The sequence below is a fragment of the Octopus bimaculoides genome, chromosome 3 (assembly GCF_046866305.1).
Source record: "Octopus bimaculoides isolate indiv1 chromosome 3, ASM4686630v1, whole genome shotgun sequence".
Lineage (NCBI taxonomy): Eukaryota > Metazoa > Mollusca > Cephalopoda > Octopoda > Octopodidae > Octopus > Octopus bimaculoides.
The window spans coordinates 168,829,450-168,846,733 of NC_142930.1; the positions used below are offsets into that span (position 1 = coordinate 168,829,450).

The 17,284-nt window shown below is 34.6% G+C and overlaps 1 protein-coding gene across 2 annotated transcripts in view; it reads left to right on the top strand.

Moving 5' to 3' along the window:
- The first annotated feature begins 1,149 nt into the window (after positions 1-1,149).
- LOC106872848 (aromatic-L-amino-acid decarboxylase) overlaps positions 1,150-17,284 on the top strand; it is a 55,047-nt gene continuing 38,912 nt past the window's right edge. The window contains exon 1 of one of the 2 annotated variants that reach the window (XM_089350008.1): positions 1,150-2,030. The gene's annotated coding sequence lies outside the window, so the exon portion shown is untranslated. The remainder of the gene's footprint in view (positions 2,031-17,284) is intronic. The other variant, XM_089350010.1, reaches the window with a different exon arrangement.

The following is a 17,284-nucleotide window of genomic DNA, read 5'->3' on the forward strand; positions in this document are numbered from 1 at the left end:
CTTTTGGAGTCGATAAATTAAATACCAGTGAATCACTGAGGTCGATGTAATCGACTTAATCCCTTCACTGAAAATTTCAGACCTTGTGTCTATACTAGAAAGGATTATTATTATTATTATTATTATTATTATTATTATTATTATTATTATTATTATTATTATTATTATTATTATTATTATTATTATTCAAAGCACACACGCACAGTCGGAACATCTGATTCACAGATGTAACAACCGACTCCACTGCTTTTTCTGTCATTCTTCTGCCCCATTTTTACTGCTGCCTTCTCCTACCCACCTTTTCCACGCCATTTAATCTTTTCTTCTTACCCTACTTTCTCTCTCTCTCTCTCTCTCTCTCTCTCTCTCTCTCTCTCTCTCTCTCTCTCTCTCTCTCTCTCAGCATGTGTATGCATATCTGTATGTATGTTTGTATGCATGTGTATGTATGTATATTCGCACACATAGCAGAAGCCACTTATTATAATCGGGGTAATGTTATAAAATGAAAGGAATCACCAACACTTTAATTGTTTAAAGTTATCAGCCTGTACTTGTGAAAAGGCTGCGTCCTAAAGCTTTCACAATAAACAGGTTATACTGATAGGATGCGCTCGCGTGCGTGCACATACATACATACATACATACTTACATAAATAAATAAATAAATACATACATAAATATATATATATATATATATATATATATATATATATATATATATATATATATATATATATATATATATATATATATATATATATATATATATATATATATATATATATATATATATACTTATATATATATATATATATATATATATATATATATATATATATATATATATATATATATATATATATATATATATATATATATATACAATATACAGCGCGAACCAGAAGTAAGTGGACAGAAGGTTGAATAGGGTTTCTGTCAGGGTTATACCATAACCTGCGTTGATAAAATTTTCAGTGCTTTTGAATTGCATTATTGCATACAATAATATTTAATTGTATATGTAATAATTGTTTATCAAAATTTAATTGTATTAATATGTAATCTCAAAGTAAATGTTATTATTTACAGTCCATCTACTTTTGGTTCACCCTGTATACACACAAACACACATGCGCTCACACTACTGAGTGGACAAACACAACGGAAGAGTTTAACACTTAATAGTTTCGCTGTCAGTTCCTTATAAATTTATTTAATAACAGCTTGATTCGTCCCATCTACGGATCCTATTTACAATACTAAGATACACACACACACACAAACACACGCACACATATATATATATGCATATACACTTTAATTTTGTGTTTGGTTTGCAAGATTCTTGCTGCGATTTCGTTTTTGTGACACAAGATTTTTATACATACATACTCACAATGTGTGTCTGCTGTATTTCCCCACCCAGCCCCTCAACAACACCTCTGTCATCAATTACGTGTCATCTCGTATTTCTCTCATCGAAGCAGTGTGTTCCCTTGATATCGATTTATGCCTCGGCGACACTGTCTACACGCTGAACACTTTTACAAATAGCTCCGCACACGCACAAACGCACACGTAGTAGTTTATGAAGATAAGTGTCTCTATCTACAGAAACACTCGCTGATTAAATGTATACGTCAAGAATTTATTGATAGTCTTACATCAGCCTGAACACAGCTTCCCTAGTCTACCTCTCTCTCTCTCTCTCTCTCTCTCTCTCTCTCTCTCTCTCTCTCTCTCTCCCTCCCTCTCTCTCTCTCTCTGTCCCCATCGCGCAAACAGCCTCTTTCTCGATGTTATCGTCCTGTCTGCTGCTACTAAAATACATGCTACACAACATCACTTAAGTGTATTTCTTACCAGACAACACCTGTCGTCATCAGATTTTCATTGAACAATTTTCTATTGAAACATCTCTGTGAGCAGATCTAAATTTGTCTAAAGACATACCCGCTCCAAAGCTACACATCACATATTCTATCACTGTCATTCACCATAGCAACAGGAAATTTCACAACCTTTCGGTAAGTGTTTCTTTACTGGCTCCACATCTCCGTAGTTAGTTAAAAGTCAACCATCCTCTACTTAGCGTTACCTGACCGCATCTACCCATTATAAGTTTAGATTTTAATCTCTTTTGTCTTCTTCTTTCATTTTAATATAGTTTGCTTCGATTGCTTCTCCATTCTACACCATAATTTATTTGTCTTGTGTTACGGTGCCGAAGCGATGTAGCTATGATGGGTGCTGCAGCATTTGTTATTATTCGTTTGCTCCAGCCCAAACTTTATTAAACAGAATCAAAGACATTCTAGGCGTGAATGTTTCTCGTCAAAAGACACAAAAAGGACTCGAAATCATTTCCAATATTATAAGTACACACACACACACACACACACACACACACACACACACACACACACACACACACACACACACATATAAATACATACATACGTACATACATACATATTGGTCGAGTTGGCATATTCTGAGTTCCTTTGTAGAACAACACAGGACCTTCAGGTGACCTATGACTAGAGTACTGTTTCTTTTGACAGCTGACACTAAACGATGGGGTCAGGGTGCATAGATATGTGTGCGCGCGCGTGTCAATGCATAAACATCGCATAAGACCATTTTAGCTCTTATTTCTAGCAATGTAGGTGTTTCTTAACACCCTAGTCACATTCAGTGACAATTATAATTCTCCTTTTTGGTGAAACATTGCAACCTGCTGTGTATATGTGTGTGCGTGTGTGTATGTGTGTGTGTGTGTGTGTGTGTGTGTGTGTGTGTGTGTGTGTGTGTGTGTGTGTGTAGGAAACTTGCTTCCCAGCTACATGGTACCAGGTTCAGTTCCACTGCGTGGCACCTTGTGCAAGAAACTTCAACTGTAGCCTCTGACCAACCAAAGCATTGTGAATAGTTTTAGTAGATGGAAACTGCAAGAAGCCTGTCGTACATATATATATATATATATATATATATATATATATATATATATATATATATATATATATATATATATATATATATATATATATAAGGAAAATAAGACAAGGTCGAGAATGCTAAGATAATTTTATCATTTTCTACCTTGTCTTATTTTCCTTATGCATATCAACTCGTGTGTCACTTTTCAACCTTCTAGCTATATCTATCTATCTATCTATCTATCTAGCTATATATATGTATATATATATATATATATATATATATATATATATATATATATATATATATATATATATATATATATATATATATATATATATATATGTATGTATGTATGTATGAAGGCGCACAACTCAGTGGCTAGAGCGTCGAGCTTACGATCGTGACATTGTGAGTTCGATTCCCGGACCGAGCTGCGTGTTGTCTTCTTGAGCAAGACACTTCATTTCTCGTTACTCCACTTCACTCAGCTGTAGAAATGAGTTGGAACGTCACTGGTGCCAAGCTGTATCGGCGCCCTTTCACTTTCCTTTGGATTTTATCAATGGCTTGGAAAGTGGAGTCCGGTATGTATCGGTGACTGCTGGTCTTCCATAAAAACAACCCTAAGTTGTGCGTTCGCAAGTGATACGCCTTTCCGTCCAGTCTTGTACCCCGGAGGGGACCTCTTAGGTGCACCTATGGTCATTCGTGACCTACGGAGTCAAGGTTTATATATATATATATATATATATATATATATATATATATATATATATATATATGCATATATACTAGCAGAGATGCCCGGTGTTGCTTGGGATTAAAATGGCATAGGTTTTAATTGTCTCACTTGTTTCAGTCATTTGACTGCGGCCATGCTTGGGCACTGCCTTTGGTCGAACAAATTGGCCCCACGATTTATTCTATGTAAACCTAGTACTGATTCCATCGGTGATTTTACCGAACTGCTAAGTTATGGGAACATAAGCACAGCAACATTGGTTGTCGAGCAATGGTGGGAGCATAAACACAGACATACACACACACATACACCCAAATATACGACAGCCTTCTTTCAGTTGCCGTGTACGAAATCCATTTACAAAGCTTTGGTCGGCCTGTGGCTATTATATAAATATATATATATATATATATATATATATATATATATATATATATATATATATGTATATATATTAGTTTTAGAATGGTGGCAGCTGATGAAGGAAATGTCCTCTCTGTGGGCTGTGTGTTTTCTGTACTCTGTTTACCATTGTGTCCACGTTTTTTTTTTGCAACGTCCTGTTCCCAGATATGCATCTATATACACATGTAGATGTAGGTATGTACTTACATGTACGTATATATGTATATACTCATTTATTATTTGTATTATATATATATATATATATATATATATATATATATATATATATATATATATATATAGCGGCGTACGTGCACTTTGGTCTCTTATATGTAAGTATATATTTATCTAAATCTTGTACGACTCAATTCTTTCTTTCTATCAGCCCTTTCACGCTCATTCCACACTTCGCTCATTCCACACTTCGTTCTTTCGTTCCCCCTCTCTCACATTTTCCTGCCTTCTCTTCTTGCTCAATTTCCCTCCTCTTTTCACTTGAGTGTCCCTGTCATTTTTTCTCGCCCCTTCTTAATTCTTCTGTCCTTCTGCCTCTACTTCTCTCTGTTCTCTCCCCATGTGACCGGTGTTCGGCCAAGCCTTATCTTACTTTCTTGGTTCGGCCGTCGTCTGTGCAACAACTATATTCCTCCCTGTGCCTGTAAAATCTTGTAGCCCTGCCGTATGTCTTTATTTCCACACACGCCAGCTTAATTTAATTTGTCCTTAGTCGAAAGACACATGTTGTTATGTCCTGTTATTTCTTCCAAGGAATCTAATGCTCTTAGCTTAGTTTCTCCTTGGGAGAAACTAATACCTAATGTATTATGGTGGGTGGGGGGCTGTGTGTTGCTTTTGCTTTAGTTATTATCATGATTTGGCCCAGTGCGCAACGCTTCCAAACGTTTGTGCCGTACCTTATACAGTCACTCTGAGAGGGCGCCTTACTCTTTCCAACTACTTTCTGCATTTCACTCGAAAGTATCCGCTTATCCTGTGGGCTGTGACACAAGATCCTCAGCAACGTTGTTGAATATGAAGTAAATAATATAATCTTAACACATTTGAGGCATGTAGAACTTAAGGGAAATGAAAGAAAATAATACTATGAAAACATTTCACATCTACTAAAATTGCGAAATGCATCAGAGATTTTATACTTTACACCCACCAAAGTATAATATTGCGTTTACTAAAAAAAGTATTATTCTCATTTTTGAAAACTGTTTTGCTAATTGTATATGTCATATCTCAGTGTGTCATTAGTGCCGTGTGTATACTAATCAACAGATAATGCAGGCTGTATTATCGGTAGTGAGGACTCTAGGGCCAACATAAGTAGTACAAAGAGATATGTGTCTATGTGTATGCTTATATATATATATAAAAATTTTCAGTATGTTGGAGAAGCAACTCAATGCTAATCCCTGTATATTTATCATGATAAATGGTTTTACCGATAAAGGTTTTTTCATACTGAACTACTTGGCAAAATTGTTAATTATTAATTCTATTATTAATTGACGATACCCTGCCCTTATTCTTGTATATATATATGTATGTATGTATGTATGTATGTATGTATGTATGTATATGTATATATGCATGTAAATATGTATGTTTATATAGAGAGACAGGTAGATAGATATAGATATATATTTAGATATAAAGATGTAGATACATACATACATGTGTGTGTGTGTATGTGTGTGTGTGTGTGTGTGTGTGTGTGTGTGTGTGTGTGTGTGTGTGTGTGTGTGTGTGTGTGTGTGTGTGTGTGTGTGTGTGTGTGTATAGATAATGACTTTTAGATTTGGGTCAAGAGAAACATAAAGACGGATTGCTAGGCCTTGAACTTCAGACAGCCATCTACACAAACTGCATTAGCATACAATAATAAATGTCATATGCTACACAATCTTTATTCACCCATCTTTTACCCTAAATCCGTGAATAAAAGCACTGAATAACGTCTCTTGCGTTTCTTGTAACTGCGGAAATTGTTACAAATGTTCAAATTTTGGATTAGTCTTTAGGCTCTCAGAAATTCACAAAGACATAACTCAAACTGAGGTTGTTAATATTTAGTATAAAGACATTAAAGAGTGGAATACAGCAACACTACGTCTGTATTGAAAATGTTATCGCTGGCTTTCTTATTCATGTATTGCGACTCTGCAACTTGTCCGGAACTGAGAAGTTATTAATAACAAAATCAAAAGCAAAATGTTAACATACACCTATACGAATGTAAATCGGTGGGCAGTATATCATTTACATGTAAATATATATATATATATATATATATATATATTTATACATACACGACACTAATGACACACTGAGATATGACATACACAATTAGGAAAACAGTTTTCAAAAATGAGAATAGTACTTTTTTTAGTAAACGCAATATTATACTTTGGTGGGTGTAAAGTATAAAATCTCTGATGCATTTCGCAATTTTAGTAGATGTGAAATGTCTTCATAGTATTATTTTCTTTCATTTCCCTTAAGTTCTACATGCCTCAAATGTGTTAAGATTATATTATTTACTTCATATTCAACAACGTTGCTGAGGATCTTGTGTCACAGCCCACATTTACCTGTGTTACCCTGTTACTTTATAGCCGCTCGCCTCTGAAAACTTAGACTATCATTCTAATCCTCCTGTCCGGGACTGAAAGACTTATCCCATCATAGTCATAAGTTTTCAGAGGCGAGCGGCTATAAAGTAACAGGGTAACACAGGTAGAACGATTTGGCCCATGAGAAGATATGCTGATAGCTTATTTAGAAGAGAATAGCAGGTCTATCCAGTCAGTTCAGCCGTAGTGATATTGTATGTGTGTTTGTTCGTGTGTAAAGACTAGGCAACTAAAACGTTTCGTGAAAAATTTGTAAAATTGAGTGATTTTCCTCCCTCACACTCCAAGACAAACTTATTCACCCAGATTTCGAGTTTCACTGGACATTTTTTTATCAATCTAAATCTCTCATAAATTCTAATTTATATTTACAAACTAAAATATAGTTTTGTTTACTAACTGATTATCCCGTTTGCTAACCGAAATATTATTTTGTTTACTAATTAAAGTAGTATTTAGTTTGTTAATCAAATGTTTTTTACCGAACTACTGTAAGGAAGTTCCCTGTTTGGATATTTTGTGACACTTTCTGTCGAAGCAATTCTGAATGCAGACACAAAGGCAGCAGAATTTGCTAACACACCTTCAACTACGAGGAAAATGGCAGATATACACTGGCGCACGTCTACCGTGTACAACCGTTTCACTTCTAAAGTGATGTTTGTGTGAAGATCGCTTTGGATGAGCGATCACATTAGGAAGTGTCTTGGTTGATGTGGCAAATATCATATCTACGGGATATTGGTTTCATATTCTGGCACATGGCCAGCAATTTTGGGCGAGTGTATAAGCCGAATACATCGACCCCAGAGCTCAACTGGTTCGTATTTTATTGACCGCGAAAGAATGAAACGCAAAGTAAACCTCAGCGGAATTTGAACACAAAACATAAAAACAACATAATGCCGCTAAGCATTTTGTCCGGGGAGCTAAGGATTCTACCCGCTCGCCGTCTTTATCCATTTAACATTGAATAGTAAAACTGACAAATTACAAACTCACTATGCCATATGCTTGAAATTGCGTGTTTTTACATTGTTACAAGATCTTACCTCTGTTTAGGCTGTTGAAAAGACAACAAAGCTTTCATCTATCGTGTTTATCAGTCATAATTATAGCCGACTGCAGTCTGGATAATATGTTGAGGGTGTTTCTTGGCCCTTTAAGGTAGTTATCTGAAATCAATAAATAATATTAATCGATAGATGACTGCATAGCAGAAAATTGAGATCAACATTTTCACTTGTCAACGTGAGATCGATCCCACATGAAAGCAATCATTTCATTTCATTTACTTCTCGTCTAGTTTAACACGCTCATTGATACACCTAGTCATCGAATACGTATTGATTAAATCTTCAGAAATTTAAGTTCTTGACATGACTGGATAACAAAAGATCGATTAAGTAAGGCCTCTTCCTTACTCTGTTCACGCGGATTACATATACGACTGCCATTCATTGTAAACACGCACACACGCACACAAATACACACACACACACACACATGCACAAGTACAATGCTTGTGGTGCCTTTATACAGAAGTCGCCTCTGCTGAAAATAGGAGCCAAATATACCCAAAATTCTTACAATCGACAAAGCGAAAGAAAACAGACTGATTAATATAACCCTACATACATGATTGGTGCCAAAACAAGATCGTCAGAATTGGGACGTGTCCTTGTGGCAAATCTTTGGAATTACGGCTGAAGTCGGGCTAAACGAGATTAATTAATATACGTACTATTAGTATACACGTGTGTGTGTGTGTGTGTGTGTGTACATATATATATATATATATATATATATATATATATATATATATATATATATATATATATATATATATATATATATATATACATATATATATACATATATATATATACATATATATATATATATATATATATATATATATATATATATACATATATATATATATATATACGTACATACATGCAAACATACATACATACATACATACATACATACATACATACATACATACATATAACTATATATATTATATGTGTGTATTAAAATTATACACGAAGGGGAAATCCACTAAGTCTTGTCTTTATATAATCTCTGTTGAGTTAAAAGTCATCTTAGGATGTGTGGGTTTGAGACGGATGGTAACTAGGCTTTTTATAGTCGGTTGTAATGGAAAGGTGTTTTGGAAAAAGAAAAAAACTCTGATTAAATTTGGATCTTGTTTAGAATTTATTCATGAATGTAGAACTTTGTAAATAAGGCTGTAGGTGTTTCTTGTTTGCTTGGTAGGCACGAGGTTTGTTAATTGTTGAATTTAATCAGTGTAAAGGTCAAAGGTACAAAGTCCAGTATATAAGGTGCGTCCGCTTTATTTCACAATAGAGTATAGGTAAGTGGTAAGTTTAAGGTGGTTGTTTATTTACTTGTTGTTGTTGTTATTGTGATTTAGAATATTCCTTGTTTCCGTTTGTAAGGTTGTGGTTATTTTCAGGCATGTCATTGTTTTGTTAGTTTAGAAAATTGTTTCTCTTGTGCTTTGATATCCATAAAAAGTATTTGATTTGAGGTTGTATGTTCATATGTTTCTCTTTGGGTATTCATTGTTCAATAAGTAATTTGGTCAGTATATAGGGAAGTTGGGGTTTGTTTAGTGTTTCCTTCAAATTCTATTCTAAATATATGGTTATGTAAGATTGATATAGAAGGTGTGTATATATTCCTGTACAGAAATGGGAACAAAAATATAATATTAAAAAAAAAATTTAAGAAAGGGTTTTTTCAGTTTGCTTGCATACAAGCATACGGTTTATGTGTGTGCGTATGTAGGTTTGTGTAGTTCTATTATACAATCTTTTGTGGTGACTTTAGTTGGAGATAGGGGCAGTTTTAGCTAATTTGTTGAGTACTTGTTTAGTGTAAAAGTGTGAAGCTTCAATAGTGTTTCTTTTTTATAGAATTGGGATGGTTTATGGTGTAGGTGGTTGGATTGGAGTTGGTGAGTTATTAACAAGTTTAGCTGTTCGAAAAGATTCCATGAATGAATTCTAAACAATAACATAATCCTAAATTCAATCAATTAAAAATTTTCAAAAAAGTTTTCCATAACAACCCAAACTAAAACTTAATTACCACCCCACTCAAGCCCATACATCCAAAGATGATTTTAATTCAACAGAGACTGTATAAAAGCGAGACTAAATCTAAGGCAAGCAAAACGCTATTTATCTGAACAGAAAGAAATTGCTAAAACATATAAAAGATCTTATTTTCTGTTCTAACAAAATTAAGATTCGATTCTTTTCTAGAAGAACTATAATGGTTTTGGCCGTTTTGGTTGCTATTTTACTTTCTAATCGTCGAATAAATTGTCACCTTGAAATCTTGTGTTCTATTTGATATTCATAGAATAAATTATCCTTAATCCTTCGACAACAAAAGACAAATAAAATACAAGAAAAATACGAAACAACAAGAAAATCGATTGTCACACCACATACCATCAGAAATCCAATTGCAATCGTCATGCAGCGATAGAATATCTGAGAAAATATTGTGAGTCAGATGATGGAGCAAAGTGCAATTCTATACATGTATATATATATATATATATATATATATATATATATATATATATATATATATATATAGAGAGAGAGAGAGAGAGAGAGAGAGAGAGAGAGAGAAAGAGAGAGAGAGAGAAAGAGAGGTGGGGGGAGAGAGATTATTATTTATCGATTAGCTTAAAGTTGGCAGTTATATAAACAGTGGCTATTTATGAAACCAATAAAGGGTTTATCAGCGAATTTAGATGGGAGAGATTTCAATTGAGACAAGCATCCATATTTCTTCTGTTTAAATATGCCATTCTAATTCAGAATTAAAAATGGATAAGCCACAGAGGATATGTTGTAACAATAAAGAGAGGCGTTAAGTAAACAAATATTCCATGTGAAATATCGAGCAGCCTTTATGAACTGCAGTGGGTCTCCGTCGGTTACGATGACGCGTGTTGCAGGTGATCCACTGAACAGAGCAGCCTGCTCGTGAAATCAATGTGCAAGTGGCTGAGCACTCCACAAACACGGGCAGATTCAGCATGACAAAGAATACAGGTACAACTCAATTTTACCAGCTGGGTGGACTGCAATAACGTGAAATAAAGTGTTTTGTTCAACGTGTTGCCGGTAATCGAACACACAACCTTACAATTATGAACCGACCGGATATCCTAACTACTTAGCGACGCGTCTTTACTGAACAGTGCTGAAATGATGAGAGGTCAGATGAGACCGCAGACTAAAGTTGTATCCTGATTGTGATTCTCATACTCCATTCTTGTGCCTAATGACCAACGGAACCTCAAGGAGTTCATAATTCCTTAGTGTAGCTCTCGTAAAAACTCTAAACTCTTGGACTAAAATATGTCCTACTAGGAGAATGTTGAACTATTGCGATTAACCATATCGGAGGTTACAATGTTGTCAGAATTTTTTAAGGTGGCGAGCTGGCAGAAATGTTAGCACGCCGGGTGAAATGTTTAGCGGTATTTCGTCTGTCTTTACGTTCTGAGTTCAAATTCCGCCGAGGTCGACTTTGCCTTTCATCCTTTCGGGGACGATAAATTAAACACCAGTTACGTACTGGGGTCGACCTAATCGTCTGGCCCCCTCCCAAAAAATGTTCGGGGCTTGTGCCCAGCGTAGAAAAAAATGTTGTCAGATTTTGCTTTTGTTGTGAGACACTCAGTGAACCAAGGAACAAGCAGCAGAGAGGAAGGGTGGAAGTTAAAAAAGTAGACAAGTAAGAGTAAGTTTGAAGGTAACTACAAGTTGTGATAATTGGTGTGCCATCAGGTGGAACGTTACCATTGTTCTCTCATTTTCATATGACAAAAGATTTTGCAAGAATAATCATTTTTACACAAGAGTGACCTATGAAGAAGGAATGAGAGGTTGCAATGTTTATCCTGTTTTAAGCGGCATAATTAAAGCAAAATCGCTTCAGCTGCAGAAACTCTCCGCACATTGGAACACTTATTTCTTGCAATGCAGTGTTCGCCTTCTTTTGCCATTTCGTTTCTGTAGAAAGTCACCATTAGTTTCAGATGCATACATTGAAAAACGGCCAATGCATTTTTGTCTATTTATTTCAATCCATTTCAAGATCACTTGCTTTACAAAACCTCAAATTTAACTACATAATTATTAATTATTAATGCAAATGTCTTTCGAAAAATAAACCCCATTATTCTATGAATCTTAACCTTAATATGAGGGATACGTTAAAATGGCTAGTTTTGTATTTGGTCTTCTCAAAGGATATTCGATCAAAAATAATCTTTTCTGAACGTGAAACAGTCTCAGCTCACAGTGTACGATTATTATTTCTTTGTGACAAATCACTCCCTCTACTTGTGTTTCTGCTTTGGTCCAATATAATTAAAGCAAAGGTGAATAGGTCTGTGCACTATTTATCAAATTGTTAATGTTGTGAATGAAGAAGTGAATTAATTCTACTGGGAATGTAAACAAACCTACAACGTTTAGAATTTGCCAGTCAACAACATTTCTTGATATTGATGTATTACATTGATAACTGAGCTGAGATCTTTGAGCGCAGGATTTCGGCACCTGATGCTAAGCGTTTAATTAACTATTAAGTTATTGACTTAGCATCCACCACCCACAAAAAATTACTGGCATTGTGCAAAATTTGAAACTAATATTTCTATATCCCGACAATAACTTGTTCGTGATATATGTTGTCGATGAAAATTTGTAAATATAGAGGTGGGATCCCGTTCATGAAATAGGCTCCAGCATTTCACTTAGAAATATTCTGTCAACTCGAGAAAGGTAACAAAATTGACTGCAGCAGGATTTGAACTCACAATCGATTATATCAACAACTGCGCAATGGAGAATAGCATTTTGCTATATAAGTATAAAATCAGGCAATCCCATTGTTTTCATTAAACTAAACGTGTTGAAGGTGTGATGTTTACTATCACAAGTCACCCACCCCTAGGAAACCCCAACAAAAGTAGGGAGCTACCTTTAAGAACATCGGGACATCGATTAAAAATCATAATAAATCATAATAAATTGCTCAAATTTACTTCAATATTCAAACACTGTGTTTACATTCCCATTGATTTTATGTCAGCATCAAATGTCTCAATGAATTAGATTCTGTTTAAAGCAAACGATTACTCCCTATATTCTAATGTTTGTATAATTTAATCTATGGTTAGGTATACAAATATTATTTGTCGCACTACACCTGACTTCGATTTCCTTGTTTAAACCCACACAACGACATCAGCTACTGTAGTTGCTGTTTGATAGCAAGCCTGTCTTTTCATCAGCAGATTAAACAGTTCAAGTTAGTTATCAATATCAGCAAACCAGACACAACCAATTTACTAATACGAATACCATTAATCGCACCAGGACTTAACTCTAATCAGTGTCTACCATTTTCACACTGGTTAGAAGAATAATGGTATATTTGATAAGGGTATATTCGAAGAATATGGAATATAACAAACTAAATCAATCTCTCGCTAGTTCTTATTTTACTGATCCCATTATATAACTGGTTTCCATATTGTGGACCTTAGAGATGCCAAAGTGAAGTTATGATCATCAACAAATAAATGAAGAATATAGAGGTGGAAGACTGTTGTATGTCTGATTCTTGGTCACCTCCTTCTTGGCCGTTTATTTCTTCTCACTCGAAATATTGATTTGCATCAACTTCACAGAAGTTCAATATTTTATGACAGAAGACCAAAACAGCCAATCTAGCCATCACATCTTATGTGTCAAGTTCTGTACTAATTGGCAATAACGTTTGGTTTTAGCATTATTCGATGCCTTACAGTGGATTGATCACTATACAAAGGAATTAATCCCCAAACAAGGGGCCACAGAGTCTTACCACTACATCAGGACTCACAGAATATCTTCAATGATTATAGTGAACTAGCTATTGCACTAGGATCAAGAGAGTATTTTTTATTTATACCAGAAGCCACAGAAAATATACCGTTATATTATAATTTCAGAGAAAACTCACTAATACGTCATGGTTCATTAAAGACTGAGAATTATATTTCCATTCACAAAGAACTTAACATTTCACCAAATTTCACGGAAAACTACTATTGATTTACCATAGTTTACAGAAAATTTATACACGTCTCACAGAGATCTTATCATACATAACGATTCCGAAAACGTCAATCAGCCCATATGTAAAATATCCCAAGTGTTATTATTTACCTAATTACACGAGATTAAGCAATATGAATGCCCCTTTCCTCCAACGCTAAGTGATGTTATTATTGAAGAGATATCTCTGAAATAGGTGCCTGGATTACCTTCACCGAAAAGTATATAGTATATACATATATGTATATAAATACACACACACATACAAACGCACACAAACACACATGCACACATATATATAGCATATATGTACCTATTGATTTCTATATTAAACATTAATATAGCTAAATCTTTAAGATTATTATTATAATATCCAATAGTCTTTGGCTTCTCGTTAAATGCTTATCAAATGGAATATCTGTTCTGGAATGATTCACTTCTGGATTTTAATAGACACTCGGAAGATAAGAGAAAATAAATCGACACATATACTTACCATATACATACATACATACATACATACACACACATTCTTACACACATATACCAATATTTATATTCACGCATATATATATTATGTATATACAAAGACACACACACACACACACACACACACACACACACACACACACACACACACACACACATATATATATATATATATATATATATATATATATATATATGTATGTATGTATATATATATGTATGTATGTATGTATATATATATGTATGTATGTATGTATATATATATTAATATATATATATATATATACATATACATACATATATATATATATATATATATATATATATATATATATATATATATATATATATATATACATATATATACGTATATATACGTGCATCAGCATGGCCGCAGCTCTGAGGTGAAACTACAGAATATATATATATATATATATATTTTTCCCCCTCCCCCATTTCCCCCTTCCCCATTTTCACACTACATACGTCAAGATCACCAGCATTCTACCTCCCACACACAGCCCCTCGTTCCCGATCACCGTTTGTTATCTCCCCCTTTCTTAGCTCTCCTGAAATAAGAATTTCTAACTTCCGGTCAGCCATTGTTATGATCGGCCATTATTATGATTGACCGTTGACTGAACACTATTCAATTTTTTTTCTCCGTGTTTTTCTCCTTGTCTCCGTATTCTTTCTGTTGAAGAGCGTAGCTCGAAACGTCAAAGACTTTCCGTATTCCCGAGCGTCATACTAATATATACTTTTGTTATTTACACCACCTGTCCTCGTCTGTTGTTATTATTTGTATATTCTCCCATATATATATATATATATATATATATGTGTGTGTGTGTGTGTGTGTGTGTGTGTGTGTGTGTGTGTGTGTGTGTGTGTGTGTGTGTGTGTGTGTGTGTGTGTGTGTGTGTGTGTGTGTGTGTGTGTGTGTGATATTGGTTTTCTGCAGGGGCATTACAAAACTACATCCAACAAAATCTTTGCAGCGATCATATCACTCAACTGATATTACAGTTTAATTAAAGCCAACTTTAGCAAAAGCCAATCTCAGTGATTAATTATTCATATATTCTACATCATGGTCCTACCATCTATACGTCCATCTTTATAATGACAATCCCTTCCCAGTCATTTCTCCTTAAAATGCAGTCCATGTTTGAACTGTGCAGAACGACCAATCACAGCAATGTGTTCACTCAATAGGCAACGGTAATCACTGAAGCAGATGGAATCGTAAAGATGTATATGTTTGTGTAACGTAAATACGTGTACTGGAATACATTGACACTAATAGTCTTCTTATTGATTACTTAAAGTTACAGAAGTCCAACAGAGAGACGTGGTTGCAGGCATTATGAAACTAACGCTGCAGATGACATTTAATAAAACCTGACACTATTCTTCGATGAATAACAGCTTCCTTTTTCGATATGCTTTCTTTAATTAAAATTCTTCTTACTTTTTTTACCTAAATTAGAAAAATATCGAGATCGCTCGCTTCAAATTATGTATCAGAGATTAAAAATGTGACTTATTAATATTCCTTACTTTTGTGCATAAAAAGTACAAAAACAGCCGGACACAAGCTTTGCAGCAAGAACTTAACAGAAATTCTGTGCAAACAGGATTAAATTGTACACCGAAGTTTAGTTGCTGGACGTGTTGAAGGAATTCATGATCATCATACGACCTGATACATAGTGAACACTATTTTGTTACAGAAAAACATGGCACAAAATAATATTTTTACCAACCCTGACTCCTAAAATCTAGAGAAGGAACACGTGTCTGTAAACTTATTTAACCAATTCAGAGAGTAAAATGTTGAAGCTGTTGTTGTTACTAGTTAGACTCTTCGATTGTTCAAACCGAAATGAAGCTTAACAAGTCTCGCTTTGATTATTATTTTGGTTATATTTTCACTAATTACTACTGAAGGAAAAAAAATGTTTATATCTACATTGACTTTTTTACAGCGTTCTTCGTTACCGCTTTCGTAGGTTATTTGGGTATTATCGACATAGATGAGTACTATTTAGTATATCATATGTTGGTCAACCTACGGTCTAAACATAAAAATTACTCATAGAAAATGTATAAATACAGAGGCAATAGTACAGACCTATGCATATCGTATCATGTTCTAGCGACAGTGATATTGTTGTTGTTAACACACAAGTCTTGCCTGAGAGATAAGGCATTGTCTTTTTATTGATCTAACTTCTTTATTTAATAGTCTCCTCTTAGCAATGAAATTAGGGTGATATAATATTTTCAGCAGCAATGTTTGATTACATTAGTTAGAGTTGGAGGTTATGGTTAGCATTGGTGCCAATAGTATTCTTTTCTGATTTTACCAGAATGCCAACTGTTTTTGAAAGGATGCTGAAGTTGATTCTATCAACCTCCAGTGCTGAACTGGTACTTATTTTATTGACCTCGAAAGGCTAGACGGCAAAGCCGTTCTCGGCAGAATTTGAACTCAAAACGTAAAGACGAACGAAATACCGCTAAGCACTTTGCATGGTGTGTTAACCATTCTGCCCGCTCGCCGCCGTATTTCTCTCCCTAATATTAAACTGATGAAAGGCAGAGAACCGACGGAACCGTTATCGCGTCGGACGAAATGTTTAGCGCCATTTCATCCGTCTTTATGTTCTGAGTTCAAATTCTGTCGAGGTCGACTTTGTTTTTCATCCTTTCAGTATCGATAAAATAAGGGCCAGTCGAACACTGGGGTCAACTTAGCCGCTTTCCCCGAAATTGCTGGTCTTGTCGCAAAATGTGAAAGCAATATTAAGCTATTGAAATTAATGGAGTAAAATATATTAAAATAAAGAGCACTATTCACAATTTATAGTAGCTCAAGC